This window comes from Taeniopygia guttata, chromosome 2 (assembly GCF_048771995.1).
Source record: "Taeniopygia guttata chromosome 2, bTaeGut7.mat, whole genome shotgun sequence".
In the NCBI taxonomy this organism is placed as follows: domain Eukaryota; kingdom Metazoa; phylum Chordata; class Aves; order Passeriformes; family Estrildidae; genus Taeniopygia; species Taeniopygia guttata.
The window spans coordinates 54,258,402-54,274,453 of NC_133026.1; the positions used below are offsets into that span (position 1 = coordinate 54,258,402).

General features: G+C 36.9%; 1 protein-coding gene across 2 annotated transcripts in view; it reads left to right on the forward strand.

Moving 5' to 3' along the window:
- VPS41 (VPS41 subunit of HOPS complex) overlaps positions 1-16,052 on the forward strand; it is a 110,603-nt gene that overhangs the window by 4,721 nt on the left and 89,830 nt on the right. The window contains exon 3 of one of the 2 annotated variants that reach the window (XM_072924040.1): positions 1,668-1,747. The exons of the other annotated variant lie outside the window; for it this stretch is intronic. The gene's annotated coding sequence lies outside the window, so the exon portion shown is untranslated. The remainder of the gene's footprint in view (positions 1-1,667; positions 1,748-16,052) is intronic. 2 annotated transcript variants of the gene reach the window in all.

Below are 16,052 nucleotides of genomic sequence, written 5' to 3' on the forward strand. Positions count from 1 at the left end.
CTTGTGATCATAAAATTGTCATTATTTCTTTTGAATCGTCTAGAGTTTGAATAATCAGGGATGTATTTTATGGTGGTGGTGGTTCTAGAATCAGAGATTCTGATTCTTGCAGTCTGTGTTTAGTTTTAGCCATTAAAAATGTATTTATAGCATGGACTTCATAGACATCTTACCATAGTCCTAAAAATTTTTACATATACAATTATTCTTGCAATTAATTTAATTTAAATTCTTTGTATAAAATTGAATATTGTTACTAATTATTCCAGAGGGTACACGACATGAATGCAATATTAAAATTTCTGATTTTGGGTAAATTATGCTGCTGTCTGAATTGGATATGTAAAAAAAGTATGGAATTTTTTCTGATGTTTTTACCCTTCTGTGCCATTATTTTAGCAAAGAATCAAATATATATTAATTCAGTTTCATGCAGCATCTCCCTTACTATCATTCTTTAGCATTTTGTAGCATAAGATTCTAGTGCTGTTTTGCTACCAGCTTGGTTTGTTTTGAAGGACAGGTTCTTTAACAATTGCCAGGAAGTTTATTTGCACAGACTTGGTGGTAGAGCTTAATAGCAGGCCTCAAATGTGGGAGTCTGCAAAAATTGACTGTCTTGAATGTATGTCTTCTGAAAGCTCATCAATATAAGTTTGGTTCCAGCAATGGTTCCACAGGAAATTGAGTTCCTAAGGCTGCCCTGGTGTAAAATGCTTCTCAGCTATTTAAGTCAGAATGTGTAAAATGCAAAGGTATCAATTAACAGAGATGGTGCATTTGTTCAGATGTTAAGTAGACCTTTCTTTCAATATAAAGATAGCTGTAGTTACTAGTAAAATTTGTAGAACTTGTGGCACTTGTAGAAATGTTATTACATTTCTTTCCTGGTAACTACAGTACAGTTGGCACTTTCCTATCATGTTCTTATATCTGATTTGGGGTATAATATGCTTTTTCTTTCCCTGTAGTCAGACTGCAATATATTATGCCATGCTACAATGAGGAAGCTGTATATCTAATAGTCCTTTAATTATTAGGGGAAAAACTCCTTATTTTGTAAAGTAATTTTACTCAGTCTTGGACTCAGTATTTTATTTTTGTATGTTTGGCTTGAAACAAAATTTGGTTTTGGTGTTTTTTGATAGGTTTTTGGGTCTTAATATTTTTTTTTTTTCTGAAGTATATTTGCATTACTTATCCCAAGCTTGTCTAATCATCAAATATGCAGCCAGATTTGAGGGTGGATCTGAGCAGGTTTGTTTGGCTGAAAAGTCCTAATTTCAATGTGGTTTCATTGGATTATTTTTTTTTATTTTATAGCACTTGAAGCTAAATGTTTGGACTGTCACATTTGATGAGATCTAAAAAGTAGATAGCAAAGTAATCAGACTATTGGCTATTTGGAGACTGTGGAGGAAAAAAAAATCCAGAAATTATGTACAGCCTGAATCTGAATTTATTTTCAAATGATTTTTCTTCCTTGCAATGCATCTTTTGCTATAAAATCTTACTTTTCTCAGTTGAACTGTTTTCTGTCAGACAGATAGTTATGTTTTGCCAGCTAATTAGCAAAGAATAAAAGGCTTAAAATTTTTTCCTCAATTCTAATTTTCTACAGAGGTTATGAGCAGATTGTGCTGATCCAGCATGTGACTTTTTTACAGGAAGCACCCTTTCAAGAACAAATGTCCCTGGAATTATAAATGAGTGCTATGTCCCAAGAAAAGATCCTTGATTATGTAAGGTGTGTCACTGTGGTTTTGTTTCTTTTCTTGATGCTGCACTACAGCAGAAAATTTTTATTTTGCAATTGTTTGCTTGTTAAACTACAAAAAAAAAAAAAAAAGCCACATGGGTGCAGATGTTCATGTTCTGCAAAGAGGTATTAGAATAGTATTTTTTAAAAAGGTACACTATTGATATCTGTATTATTGCTTTTTTGTTAGCTACATGAATGTGTTAGTCATCAGTATTGCATATATTTTCATTCTAGCACTTCTATTTTTATATGTCCCCTTCTTAACATATTTTGCTGTTTTGATCACTGTTACCTTGTGAAAGGGATATGTTTGTTCATTTAGTTTCTTGATTAGTTTATTTAAACGCTATATTAATAAATTCTATGAGAGTTTGTAGGGAGAAAAGTATTGTAGAAATTCCTTGTTAATCTAGTGCTGAAACTATTTCTGATGGTTTAGAAATATCCTTCCCTCTCTGATACACTTTTACCACTGAAACTAGTGGTAGTTTTGTTCTTTAGGGTTTTGAAAACTGATCGGAGCAGGAACACAGCTAGGAAAAAATGTAAGCCTTGAAAAGAGGATGCTAAAAAGCCTTGATATTTTCTTTCTCTTTTCAGTGCACTCCAAGTTTTAGTCTTGTAGGTTGAGTCTGGATTAAGTCAAAGCAATTAAATCATTTCAAGTAAATAAAGCATCTGGTGAAAAAGGCTCCTTGTCATATTGTGTTTCCATCAAAATGTTCTCTTAACATGGGGTGTGGAGCACTGGGCTGGAAGAGGTGAGCTGTTCTGTGGATAGTAGCATTTGAAGGGGCATCATCATTGCAAGAAAAATGGATGGTTGAAAAGTAGATGTAGCTACTGTACCTTAGTCTGAGTTGCCTTTTTTTTTTCTACTGTTTGACATTTTCCAAAGTAATTATTTTAATCACACCACTTTTCCTTATTACTGAACATTGTACCCTAGATTATTTTTTAAAATATAAAATGGGAGAAAAATGCACAAAAAATATATTCTGTTTCACATATCTGGGATGTCGGAAGAGAGATTGCTTCCCTCTGTATGGCTTTAAATTAAATTGGCCTTTTGGGGAGCATGGAAGGAGAAGTTAGATAAATTCCAAGTACAAAGTTCTTATTGATGAGGAAATGTATAATGCAAGTAATTTATCAATTTGAGTAAGTAGGATGAGCATAGTAAATTATTTATTGAAGTTTAAATGGAATATTTTCCTACATTAATTTGAAAAACAAGTTTGAAGTGACTAGTAACTAATATTATAATAAACATTATTAGAAGATTGACATGCAGGAAAAAAATGGATTATTGCAATATTCTTTTAAGATGTTCTGGTTTTGAGTGAAAATTAAATACTTCGTTTAATGAGCTATTAATATTAACCAGAAGTGCCTGTTCTATCTGTGTGGAATACATAAAAAGTAAAAATACTGCTGTGCTTCCTACATAAATTAAATGCAATTACAAAGCTACTGTGTTAGCAGAGTATGCAGATGTGGCTTTCCCAAAACATTAAATGTATTTCTTTGTATGGAATAACACTCCTGGCTGCAAAAAGAAAGTAATGGTGAAATTCAGCTCTTCCTCAGTGGTAGGTAGATGAGCTTCAAAAACTGCTATTCCCAAAACTGCGCTGTAAGCTTTTCATACGCAGTAGATCACAAGGTGGCAACCGGGTTGCTTGAGTAGTGTTCACAGGGGAAACAAATGTTTGCCCAAGTTCCTTGCTCAGCAAAAGGACAATAAAAGTTGAAATGCGTAGCTTCATTGATATTTGAACTGAGTTTGGATTTTTCTGTGCTGGAATTGGATTTGGACATGGAAGATAAAACAGCCTATCCTGTGCTGCCTCTGTATAGTGCACTTGGTGCGGAAGGACTTATCCTATGTTTTTGAACACTGAAGTGGATTTGGAAGTTTCAGGTGTTCTTTGTCATGCACAAAACTATCAGCAAAATAAATAGAGGTAGTTGAAATGAAACCAAATTGTATCATGTGGACTTTCTACTACTTTTTTTTTTTTAACATGCCATTTATGAGGATGTGCAAGTATGTCATCTCTGTGTTACTTATGCTTCGAAACTTGGCTGGTGCTGAGCTCCTTCAAACCTGTAGGAGTAAATCTTCAATTGGTGTTGTGCAAATATAGTCCAATATTCTGTATGTCACAACAGTTTTGCGAAGAAATAAAATGCTCTCTGTTTTGTCTTTCATCTGTGTAATTTCATACTGTAAATGCAGCCTATTTTGAGACATATTCACAGGCAGCCATATCATCTTAATTCCATGCTCCTGGTGTATATCTGCATTTCCCAGGGTATTAAATAAATCCCTGTGGAAAATGCATGGGGAGAACAGAAAGCTGCTGTGTGAAATTTTACCATCCTAATCCATATTTACCAATTTTACAGCTAGGTATTGGGAAAGTGTTGGTGATGTGCCTTATGAACAGTTGTAAAGGAATGAGATCAGAGATTATTCATGTTTTTCACAGAACTAACATTACTGTATTTTCACCATAGAATTAGGGGAAAATATTTTTAGCAGCATAAGTCACAAACATGCTGTCATAGTTTAAAAATTTCAGTCTTTGTGCCTTTTGTTTTTTGTGTACCAGTAGTTGCAGAACTGCAATTAATTCTTGTACAAGTTGAAAACTTTAATAGGTTTCTAGCTTTTATTCACTATTGCTCTACCTGCTTTTGAACCAAGTGACTTCAAGATGAAATTCTCTTTGCTAGTCTCATTCTTGAACCAGTTTTTTTTTTTTCTTCTTCGTTAAAATTTTCTGGTGCGAACAACTTTTTTATATGAAAGTAATGGAGGAAAAGAGGTTTATGTTCTCTCAGTGAGTTTCCAGAGGGTCTGGTAAAGTGCTCAGGATTTAAATTCAGCACAGTAAATAAAACAACTGTATTCCAGTTTTGGTACTATCAAGCAGCCTGGTTATAGGCCTTAGTCTAAGTTTTTCTTGGCATTCTGTTAATGTTAGAGATTTCACTGCTTTGAGAGAAATTGAGGTAGAGTCCTAATTCTGAAAATAGCATAGGTAGTCGCTTTATCATTGATGTAGGAGCAGAAGTCTGGAAACCATATCCTAGGGATGGAGAAACAGTAATTATGAAGCTGCACTTCATAATAGTTACACAGCCTATTACGATAATTGTCCTTGTTTGCTCTGTGGCACTTGATTCTTTAGCAGAAGTGGATCTATCATCCAAAATAATGGGGGATGGAGTGCTTTCTTCTGCTTGGTTCTGGATTTTTTTTCTACTGAAAGAAGGCCAGGTAAGATCTATAAGTGGCCAATCAGGGAAGCTGTGTTTGCAGCACTTTAGAACACAGAACATTTATTTTTTCTTTTTAGAAAACAAATATGGGGACATCTACTTGAGGAGCTTTAGTAATGAGTTTGAGGTGTGTGATGGGTTGATGCTGGCCAAACACCCAGTGCACCTATAAAAATAATTTATTAATTTTCTTCAGCTATAGTTAAGCAGAGGAGGGAAAAAGAAAACTCATGTGGTGAGGGAAGGATTAGGTGAAAACACTTTAAGGGCAAAACAGGCTCGAAACTCCAAAAGGCATAAGAGAAAAAAATTCATTAACAGAATTAAAAGAGGATAATGAGAACTAAAATAAACTTTTAGAACACCTTTCCCCCTGTGCATTTCATTAATTACGGGGAAACTGTTGTTTTCTAGTCCTCACTATAGCTTGCAGAAGAATCTTAGCTCCAAGGCTTGGAGCACCTCCTCCTCTCCCTCCCTCTTTTTCACCTACCTTAGCATTGTCATACATTGTCATACTTACATACACTCATGTGTCTTCACTTTTTCCTTTTCTCTGACTCGGGAGAGAATTAGCGTTTGTGGGTGTGGTTGGTTTTAGTAGTGGTTAAATACCAGTGCACTCACTAGAATATACTTATTTATTTCTTGTTCTGAGACAGGATTACGAGGAAGGCAAAATAAGCTCAAAAATTGAAAAGGGTATAAAGAAAACTTGATTAACAGTAGTGAAAATAAAGAATAATAAGAATCAGAATAAAACTTTTAGAACACTTTTCCTCCCCCCTACAACGTTTTCTTTCTCACTAACAACGTACAGAAACAATTTAGTCAGTTTATCACTTCTAGAATAGTCTTTCTTCAATTCACTTAGGGAGAAAAGTCCCTCTTGTTAATTTATAGAGACTTTTATACAAGAAAACTGTTCTCTCCTGGCTTTTAACTTCCACAAATAGTAGCCACCTGGAAATCTGCAGTTGTGAAGTCCCTCCCATATTTCACAGCTTTCCCCACAGCTGTGTTTGTGGGCCACGTCAAGTTACGAGGTACTGTTTTAAGGGTGAGCTGTTCAAGAGCAAAGGTTCTCTTTATCTATCTTTGAGATCATCTTCATCTCTGAGAACAGAGGTCTTCTTCTTTCCATGGAGCAGAGAGTATTCATCACTTTTTTCTCTCTCTCTGTTCAAACTTCTCATGGGATCACAGCTACTTCAGCATTTGCTTACTTTAGCATAGAGGCCTTTGCTCATATCTACAACTTGAGCACTTAATCTCCCCATACTTTCAAGAAGTCACAGGGAAAGAGTCTGATGTATCAATTACACTCTTCTCTGTAGCTTTACAAGAGTATTTCAGCCTCAAAATCAAGTAATTTTTTCATCCCTCCCATCTGGTATTCGACTCTTTCTTCACTGACCTTGGTGTTTCATATTGTTCTTCTATGTACTCTCACCCTGTCCTTTTTTCTCACTTGAGGGAGGACTGAAGGTCTGCAAGACTTACTTGTGCACGGAAAGAGCTGGTATCTTGCCTGGGGCCTGCAGAGGGTCATGTGCTGAGATATGGGGGCCGGGCCGGCCTTGTTACCTGCTCAGGGCCAGAAGCGAAAGAGAACTTCTCGTTTTTTCGTCTTTAACATGTGTATTCACAGAGGCGTGTCTAGCTTTCTCAGTGGTTTAACAGATTGTCAATTCTTAAAACTAATTACTGATTGTTTTTTTGTCAGACACGGAGGAAACTGCTGGCAGCTTCTTTTAGAAAGTCATTTCTATGAATGCCTCCAATGCACAGCACAGTAGGCTATATTTGTTCTCAAGTTCTATCAATTGAAACAGTTTTAGTAGAGCCGTGCAGCACTAAAAGGTTAATCTTGTCCAGGCTCGACGTGCCGCTCTCTAAGTTGGTTGTGTGGTCTCTGCCGGCACTGTGCAAGCTGTGCCTTTTCATTCAGGACACCAAAAAAAGAAACGCTGCTGTCGCTGCTTTTGTCTTTCTGTCTGCAGCATGGCTGGTTAAAAGTGTCCAAGTAAATAAAGCCCATTATGAGCCATGCCGAGAGAGCTGCAGCCACACTGGGATCCAGCAGCCCCCTCAGGAAAGGGGCTTCAGCTGGCCTCCTACTGCTCCGAACAGAGGAGCGAGCTAGAGAGCGTCCCACTTTTTTTTTTTTTTTTTTTTCATTCTTTAATGTGTTACCACAGAGGCGTTTCCAGCTTTTCTAATTGGCTTAGCAGTGTGCCAGTTTTCCAAGCTAACCAGTGATTGGTTTTGCCAAGCACGGAGGAAGCCTCTAGCAGTTCCTCAGAGAGAATCACTTCCACGGCTGACTTTCTCCCTCTTCTCCAAAAGTCAATTACTGCAAAACCAGCACAGGGTGCTATCTCTTTAGGGACCAAATTCGATTCTAAATTATACTTTATGTGTTTCTTGATTGTACAGAGTACCAATCTTCTAGAGGTTTTGCAACAATGAAAATAAATAAATTTAAATATTTGTTGTGAATTTCCAGATATTTTTCCAGAAATAATTATTATTTATTTCTTAATTATAACATGGGTTCCAGATGATGTGAGAAGAAGCAGGATTTGGGCTAGGGATTTTTCCTTACGTCCATGTCAGAATGGCAGGCAATAGGTTGTCTTGTGTGCAGTTTCTTTCAAAAGTGGCAGGATCAGAGGCAAAGACCAAAGAAGCCTGATGTTACAATGAAAGAACTTTAAGTACATAGCTGCCTCCTTTACAATGATAGTGTTATATCCTCATTGCCCACCTCAGTAATTTGCGTCTTTTTACAATTTTGACTTCTAAAACTTTCCAAAGACAAACCTTTATCCTACCCCCATTGTGACCAGAATTGGTAGTCTTCCAATAAATTTTTCCAAGTGAAGCTGAGGAAAAATAAGACTTTACTGATACGCACACATAATGCAGTTAATAGTGGGTCGGATTACTTGAAGATGAACGTGTTTGCTTTACCGGTAGGAGGAAGCAGACAAATGTCCAGAAATATTCCTGGGTTCCTTCTGGTATCAAATAGATAATACACCAATTTATTGTGTAGGGTTCAAAACTTCTACCACTCATCTTTAAAGTACAAGTTATATTCTGATGCCTGCAGTCATAAGGCAATAGTAGGATTATTAAAGACCAACTGTTTTGTGACTGTGAAATAGGAATATAACAAGCAAGAGGGGGAGAAGGCAAATTTACCTCATGGCAGTATAACCCAGTTGTTATTAACTTAAAGTTGTGAGCAGGGTAAGCATTTAGTAGGTAAGATTAGGAGTTTTTCTTCATATTCGTGTTCTCAAAAAACAAACAAAATGTTGTATTAATTGGTTTTACCAGATAGTAAAGAGACTTTGACATGGTCTGGGGTGGAAGTCAAAGGGATCTCCCAACTGTGTTGTGACATGATGATGTTACTTCCTTGAATTCATCAACAGATGTTAGCAATCTGTTACAGCTTGCTGCTTAATATTTTCTACTTTTATTAACCCTCCTGCGTGTGTTAAGTCATGTGTTGCTACCATGTGATATTTTCCCTTGCAGTATTTTTTTTGCTAGATATTTTTATTCATTTGCCGTATTCCCTTGTATTGTAAATGAGCAGTGTGTTCATTTGCATATATCAACCCTGAATTAGTAAATAACATTCCTTTTTCCTTCCATGTATTATAAGAACATCTGCTTTTAAGATATGGGAAGAGGTCGTGGAAATACAGGATGGTAATTGTCTGGATTGCCAAATCCATTTACTCAGTGGTCATTCTTGATCTCTGTCCTCTGAATGCCTCTGAGCTGGTGTGGGAGTGCTGCTGGGATGGGAGCTGTGGCCTGCCTATTTCAAGAACCACCTTTAGTATATTTGGTGAGCTGTTCATGCTGGATTCTGGTGTCCTATGAACAACTGTTTCATGTCAGGCTATAAGCAGTCATTAAAAACCCTGTATAGGAAAGTTATGCTATGAGGGTTGCCTGGCTGGAAGTGAGCTTCCCTCTGAGGACATGGTGATTTTGGAGAGGAAGAAGATGGGGTTCTTGGCAGGGACACTGTAAAGTGTTGAAATTGGCCTTGTAATCTGAGAGGGCTTGATAAAGTGTTTGAGGGAAGTTATGGTATCAGCAAAGGTCCATCGGAGGGTTAGAAGGGGATGGAGCAGAGATTTGTAGGAGGGGGGCCTGAGGAAGACTTGTGAACATTCAAGACTGCAGTCTTAAAAGTGGATGTTAAGTGTTAGATTGGGAGCCAGGCCATGTATGTATTTTGGATAATTGGATTATAGGTGGGTTTGACTGGTACTGTGAAGGCAGTCCTTCAATCCTTTAGCCTTCATAATATTGTGGTGGGGCAGAGTCACTGTTTTCCTTTTCCATTTATGTCGCAAAACTGAGAGTAACCCTTGTCAGCAAACCTAGTCCTACAAAACTGTAGTGGAGAGTTGTTCTGCCTGCATCTTGCCTTGTTGTCCAAATCAGCAAAGTTGAAGAATTTGCTCATTGTCCTAGCTGACCAAGAGTGTCTAAACTGAAGCATTATTTCCAGGGTGAAGAAACTGTATGGTTTGTCAAGCTTAATTACTGACATTAGATACAAGTATGGTAAGTCTTAGTTTTTTAGCATACAGGTATTAGAAGATGTTTTGGTGTGAAATATGGTAAAGAAGGAAGTGAGAAATTATGCACATGGATATTTGCAGGGTAATACTGAGAATGTAGAGGATTCTGTCTGATTATCTGGATTATCAGCTTGTTTGAGCCACATTTAACCTAAATATGTGTTTTCTAGAGAAAACTAGAGATGACAGAGAAGTGAACTTGCTTGTCTGAGGGACTTGGTGTTAGATATTTTCCCTGTAGATTTTGGGGAATGGGGTTCAGCAAGTGTAAAATCGGGTCAATCTTTAAATCTGTATCTCTTTACCTTGAATGAATGGAGATTAGTTGGGTCCTAACAAAGATCTGAGAGCTGAACTGGAAACTATAAAGGCTGAAAATAGTAGTAATTTCTTTATTGGGCCAAAGGAAGGCATTATGACCCATTTGGTGCAGATCCCACATATAGAAATGCTGTGAAGGCTTAAATAAAAAGCTTTATCTGTATCTTTTGTTGGGTAGTACTTGTCTTGTCGTGGAAATCTTGTGGCAGTTAGCCTTAAGTTTGTTGGGTTCTTCTTGGGCTCCCTTGTCCAAAGTAAGGTTTGCACAGCCGTCCTAGGTGCAGTCATGCCCTTCCAAGCAATTCTGGTGATAAAAAGGGTTTACAGATAGCCAGGGGGTCAGATGGTGGTGTAAAACCCCACTGATGATGTGCCTTTCATAGCAGTCTGGCTAGAAGTCATCCATTCCACTTCTCCGCTACACACCAGGAGCTTGGCTAAGTACTCTTTGCTTCCATGTCAAAAAGGGGATGTATAAATGAAAGATCATTTCCAGCCAGCCTCACACACCCTCAAAACTAAAGCTGAGACAATTAGTCAATGCCCTGATTAAGACATCATTTCTGTTAAAAAAATTAGGAGTTGGAAATAGTTATACCTTGGATCAAGTCAAGATGTCAAAACCAAGAAAAGTAATAAATTATGTCAGCAACTGTTTTCTGCTGGGTGTTTTGTTGCACTTTGAGCTTCTGCACATATACAAGAGAAATAAGTAATTATCCCTGGAGACTTAATTTTGGGGCTTGAGGTCTTTTTATGTTGTTTTCTTTTTCTTTTTATATTTGTCATTGAATTTCTATAAGAAGTGAAGATGCTCCCAGTGGAGCACTAAGGATACGTTTATTCATTTTTGCATAACTTAAAATGTTCTTTGAAGTTTTATTTTAATTCAAAAATAATTTGAGTTTGTTTCTTTGGTTGTACTTGAGATTTTCATATAGAGTGTAAACTAGTAATTCTGGAGCACTAACTAGTTGGTTTAGTTTTTTTCTTCTGTGTGATAGTGATGACTATTTAGATAAATAAAAGTGCTGATATGGTTTCTAAAGGTCTGACCTGTATTAAATGTTGAGAAAAGTTACTCTCACAAATTGCCAAGTAGTAGTCTCTTCTCACCTTTTTGCAGTAGTATTGGGGTTGCACTTTCTGCAGCAGAAGAGTTTTTTTCATTTGGTTTTGTTTTTTCATTTTTTTTAAGAGATTTTATAATGTGTCCTAAACATTAAGTATTCAGACTCACAGAGGCAGAGCACTGTGAATGACCCAGTAAGCTAGGGGGTGTTGTGATTCAGGAATGGTACTCACCACTTTAGTGCTACCACTGAGACTCTACAACCACATGCTTCTTGCTTGTTCCTCTCCTCCCCTTCCCCTGTGGTGGGCTAGAGAGGAGTGTAGGAGGCACAAAAGGGAAAGATGATGTGTTGAGATAAGAACAATTTACTGAAAACAGCAATGACATAAGAAAATAACCAATAACAGTGACAGTACTAATAACTGAAGTGTACAAAAGAGAGATAGTGATTCATATGCAAAAATACGCATACTCATCGGTTACTCTGGTATGGAACCAGCATTACCCAACCCATCCTCTGATCAACCAGAAGGAACCCCTTCTCAGAAGGGTCCCCTTCCCTCCCCACACCTGGCAACAGCATGGATGGTGTAGGATAGCCTCTGTTGAAGTAGAGATTCTTGGAGTTCACTTGAGTTAACAAAATTAATTAAGCATTTAAATTTTAGCTTGTAAAATTATGTGTTGAATTTTAACCTTTTACTTAAGAAACCTCTGCCATAGTACAAAAGGGCATAAGAAAATGCAAATTTCTGAAGCTTCTTACATAAAGAACAATACCAGAGGGGGACCGAGGATGCAAAGAACACAGATAAAGGGGCTCCTCTGTCTCCAAGCCCATCCAGACTGACCGACGTACTCAGAGAAGCACCAAAAGTCCAGAAGTGCGTGTGCAAAGGAGAAAGGTTCAAAAGTTCAGTCATGAAGAAGACCACAATCTTCAGCCTCAAGAGACCACCAGAGACCCCCGCAGGACCACCACAGCAAACCACGCATGCCCAGAAGGGTGTGGACCTATTTAGCATGAGAGGCGAGTACAGGCATGGCCAGGGGTTGAATATGCATAGAAAAGTTGTGTAATGTACTGCATATGGAACACCTTTGTGAATGAAAGTATGGGTCAGACTGAGACTCAGGGCACAAGTTTTTGGAGAGATATCTCACTTGTGCCAGGCACTGACAATACATACCCACTTCATAACTACCCCAGCTTATGGAGTCTATTTATGTATTTCACATATCACTTCACTGTGTCCTAGCCATGACTCCCCTCACTACTGCAAAAATTTACCCTATCCTGGCCACAAGGAAATTAGGTAATTGACTATTTTTCTTATAATCTCTAAAATCAATGTAAGCTTGAAAGAAGGCATGTAAAAAAAGAAAATTAACTGTAGGGTTTTTGTTTATTTTGTTCTTTTTTTTCCAGACATAGCCTTTTAAGAAGGCCTATGACACTAGGGCCTTGTTGGAGTAGGGTGTGTGTCCTTTTTGAAATTGCTTCAGTGATGGACTTCAGCTGTCTTTGTATTGGAGTTTAAATGCTTTGCAGGACCACAACTTGCAGGCATAAACAGGACTGGAATGGACATTTAGAGTAATTGCAATTCTGTCTGGGATCAGACAGAAGATGCGCAGCAAAGGGGAAGGACACTTGCCTTATAACGTATGCAATGTTTATTTCCATAAAGGCTTTGAAAAACTTTGAGGGCAAATTGAGTGGGAAGGAGGACACTTTTTCTGTCTGTACCTGTAACATAATTAGAGTATCTGTAATCAATAGAGCATGTAGTTCATGTGACAGATTATTCTGTGGGCAGATCCTCTGCTGCAGGAGCAAATGTGGGCTAATAGAATAACTCTGGCAACTGCCCACAGGTTCCTTCTGGAAATTTTCTTCACAAGGACTGATTTCAGATTTTTTTTTCTTTTTTCCTACTCATGGTTCTAGCACAGCAGTTCCTGTAGGCTAGGAAAACTAGGAAAGATGGGGCAGAATATCTGAAGAAGGTTGTGAACCTGAGTTCAGAAAGGCTGGTGAGAATCCCGTGCAGTGGCACTAGCCTGTTGAGAGCTTGTTGCACATTTGTAGTTCTTGTTAGTTTTGTAAATCTGTTCAAGAAGAAGAGTTGGTATTGCATAGGTGCTGGGTGAATGAGAAGGAATTTGTTTTCAGTTCAGGAGTGTTCAGCAATTACAACTGTAAGAGGTCTCAGTAGGAAGGAGTTTGTATTAGTCTTAGGAGCTAATGAGAGTATTTCATTCAGTTGGAAATGTGCTTTCAATGGGCAATGTTTATGGATGCCTGTTCTTTGCAGCATATTTTAGCAATATGACTGCTAGCTTTATCTTTAAAAGGCACGTGGAAAATCAAATGGAGTATGAGTTTCAGGTTAGCATTCCTGTTGTTGAAAAATGGTCATTATTTGTTTTACAACATCACAAAGGTACCTTCTTCCTGACAGCTCTGTGGGTCTCCTTGCTTTTCAGAATTTAAGGCTGCCATGTGTGCTTTACAAAATGTGCTTTACACATTTTGTGCAGTAAATATTTATTTTTCTCTTAAAACATTTGTCATGAATCTCAAAATTTAATATTGTTATTTCAGATAATTTTAGGCATTAAATATTTAAGTAGTATTAAGTGTTGGTACAAAAAGCAGTGTTACAAAGTTTACTTTCAAATTTTTAGAATCCTATAAGAGGGTTATTTAATAATTTCATACAGTTAGTAAAAATACATGTAAGTTCACCAATTGATTTTTAAATTATTTTTTCCCTTAAAAAAAGGAAAGCTGTGAGTTCTCTTGTATGGGGTAAATTTCAGTCTGTTTATATCTTAGCTTTGCTGCAAGTCAGGACTTGTACTATTCCTCTAGGTTGTCATAGAAACACACCTAACTGACATCTCAACTCAAGCTGCTCATGGTTTAATTTGTGGTTTTCAAGATTATTAAAATTTAACAAAAATTATTGATTTGCTTTTATTAACACTGGTTTGTGTTTACTTTAGAAGTTCAAACTGCATAAAAGCTTTTCCTGATAGAAAAATGCCTTTAAAATTATTAAACTCTCATACTCTAAATAAGAGATCATCAAATGCATTTAATATATCAGAGTCTGAAGCAGTAATCTTGAATTTTTGAAAATCACCTTTTTATTTCATTTTGTTTACAGTAAAGTGCCTCAACCTCATTTCAATTCACCTTTTAGCTTGACTTTTATTTAACAGAGAAGATACCTGTCAAGAAAGCGTGAAATAGGTACATCATCATGCCTAATATTTGGGAGTTTTCATTTTATTTACTTACTTTGAAGCCTGGCAGAACGCTTTGGTGCACTGACTTTTGAAAGTATATATTTTTTGTATATTCATGTGCAGAAAAAATTACTTCGTTTTCACTCATAAATAAGACAGGCAAAACTTATTTACAGTAACTTTATCTAATGGTCCATGGATGAATGATTTTATGCAAACTACTCCAGAGACTAGAATTAACTTTTCATGTTGGTTGCACATTGGATGTCCTGGCCCCAGCAACATGTGGGATCTTATAAAGACTAGATGACTGGAGTTCAGTTTTTACTTTTATGAATTTATTCAATGATTGCCCATGCATTTCAAGTGTAATCTTTGTAAGCAATGTATAAAATGCAGTAATGTATTAATTGTTATAAAATGGACACATACTTCCTTACACTCTCCTTCCATCAAATGTATGCTTTTTACTTTGACTTTACCTCCTCCCTCTACCTTGTAGCCATTTATTAACGATCTGTAAGCATGAGGAATTTGACTGATTTATATACAGACCTGTAATTTGACATTGTCATTCTGTCTGGTAACAACTTTGTTCAGTGGTAGATTTACTGAATAAAATTGTTTCTTAGTGGACATTTTGACATCCTGCTTCATACTCCTACGTCATGCACTGCTGACATCCCTGTATTAATCTCATTTGTATTCTGTCATAAAACTCTCATGTAACATTTTAAAACAGACTCTCTTTGCAGCATATTTCTATAAGCATAGGACTAAATATTGGGTGTTTCCACAGGTTTATATGGCTTTTTTGTGTTTTGTATGAGGTTATGTACATGTTACCATATATGATGGTAACACACATAGTAAATGGCCGTACTATTTAACTTGGGAAAGGCTGGCTTTAGTACTGCAAAAACAATTTAAACAAAATGCATTTTATTAACCTGTTAACATGTCTCTCTTCCACATTTAGTTTTTGCATCATGTCTACAAGAAAGTGTTGCACTAATACAGTTCTGCTGTAGGCTGACACTGTGCATTTTTAGGTCATTGGAAGGCAGTGGTTGGTGGGAAGTCAAGGCACTCCTTGAGCAGTGCACTGGTACATTCTGGTTGCTTAAGAATGAAACATATGTTTTATGTGGGAAACATACTCAGTGTTGATATATTCATTACAGTCAATAGCAAGTGTAGGAGAATATTATTGCAGGTATACTGTTTCCCAGTGAGGGCCAAGGGATATAGAAGTGTTCGTGTATGTCTGTGCATGTATGTATAAGATTAAGTGAGACTTACTGAAGTCTGTGGAATCTCTCTGGCATTGTACTTCTGTACACCGTCTGTTACAGATAGATGCCTATGACCAAAGAGCTATTTTGCAACTAGGATTTTCTCTTCCTAAGAGATAAGCATATTGGGTCTTCTTTGAGCAATAAATTTACTGCTTGGTGTTTTGTTTTGTTTTTAGCTTGGCTTCCTTTCTCTTCACTCTTTGCCCCATGATCTTTCCTTGCATTTAGTAGTAGTGATTGGGTGATAATACCTAACATGCTTGAAAAGAGAGGAACGCTTCAGTATTTACCAGAATAAGATCCTAACATGCAGTAGATAAAGGTGATTCATAGGAATGTAATGTGCCCAGATTCTCTTCCCAGAAAACATACTTATAGTATTTTTTTTTTTACCATAAGCCCACTGATGGATTTTATACAATTAACTT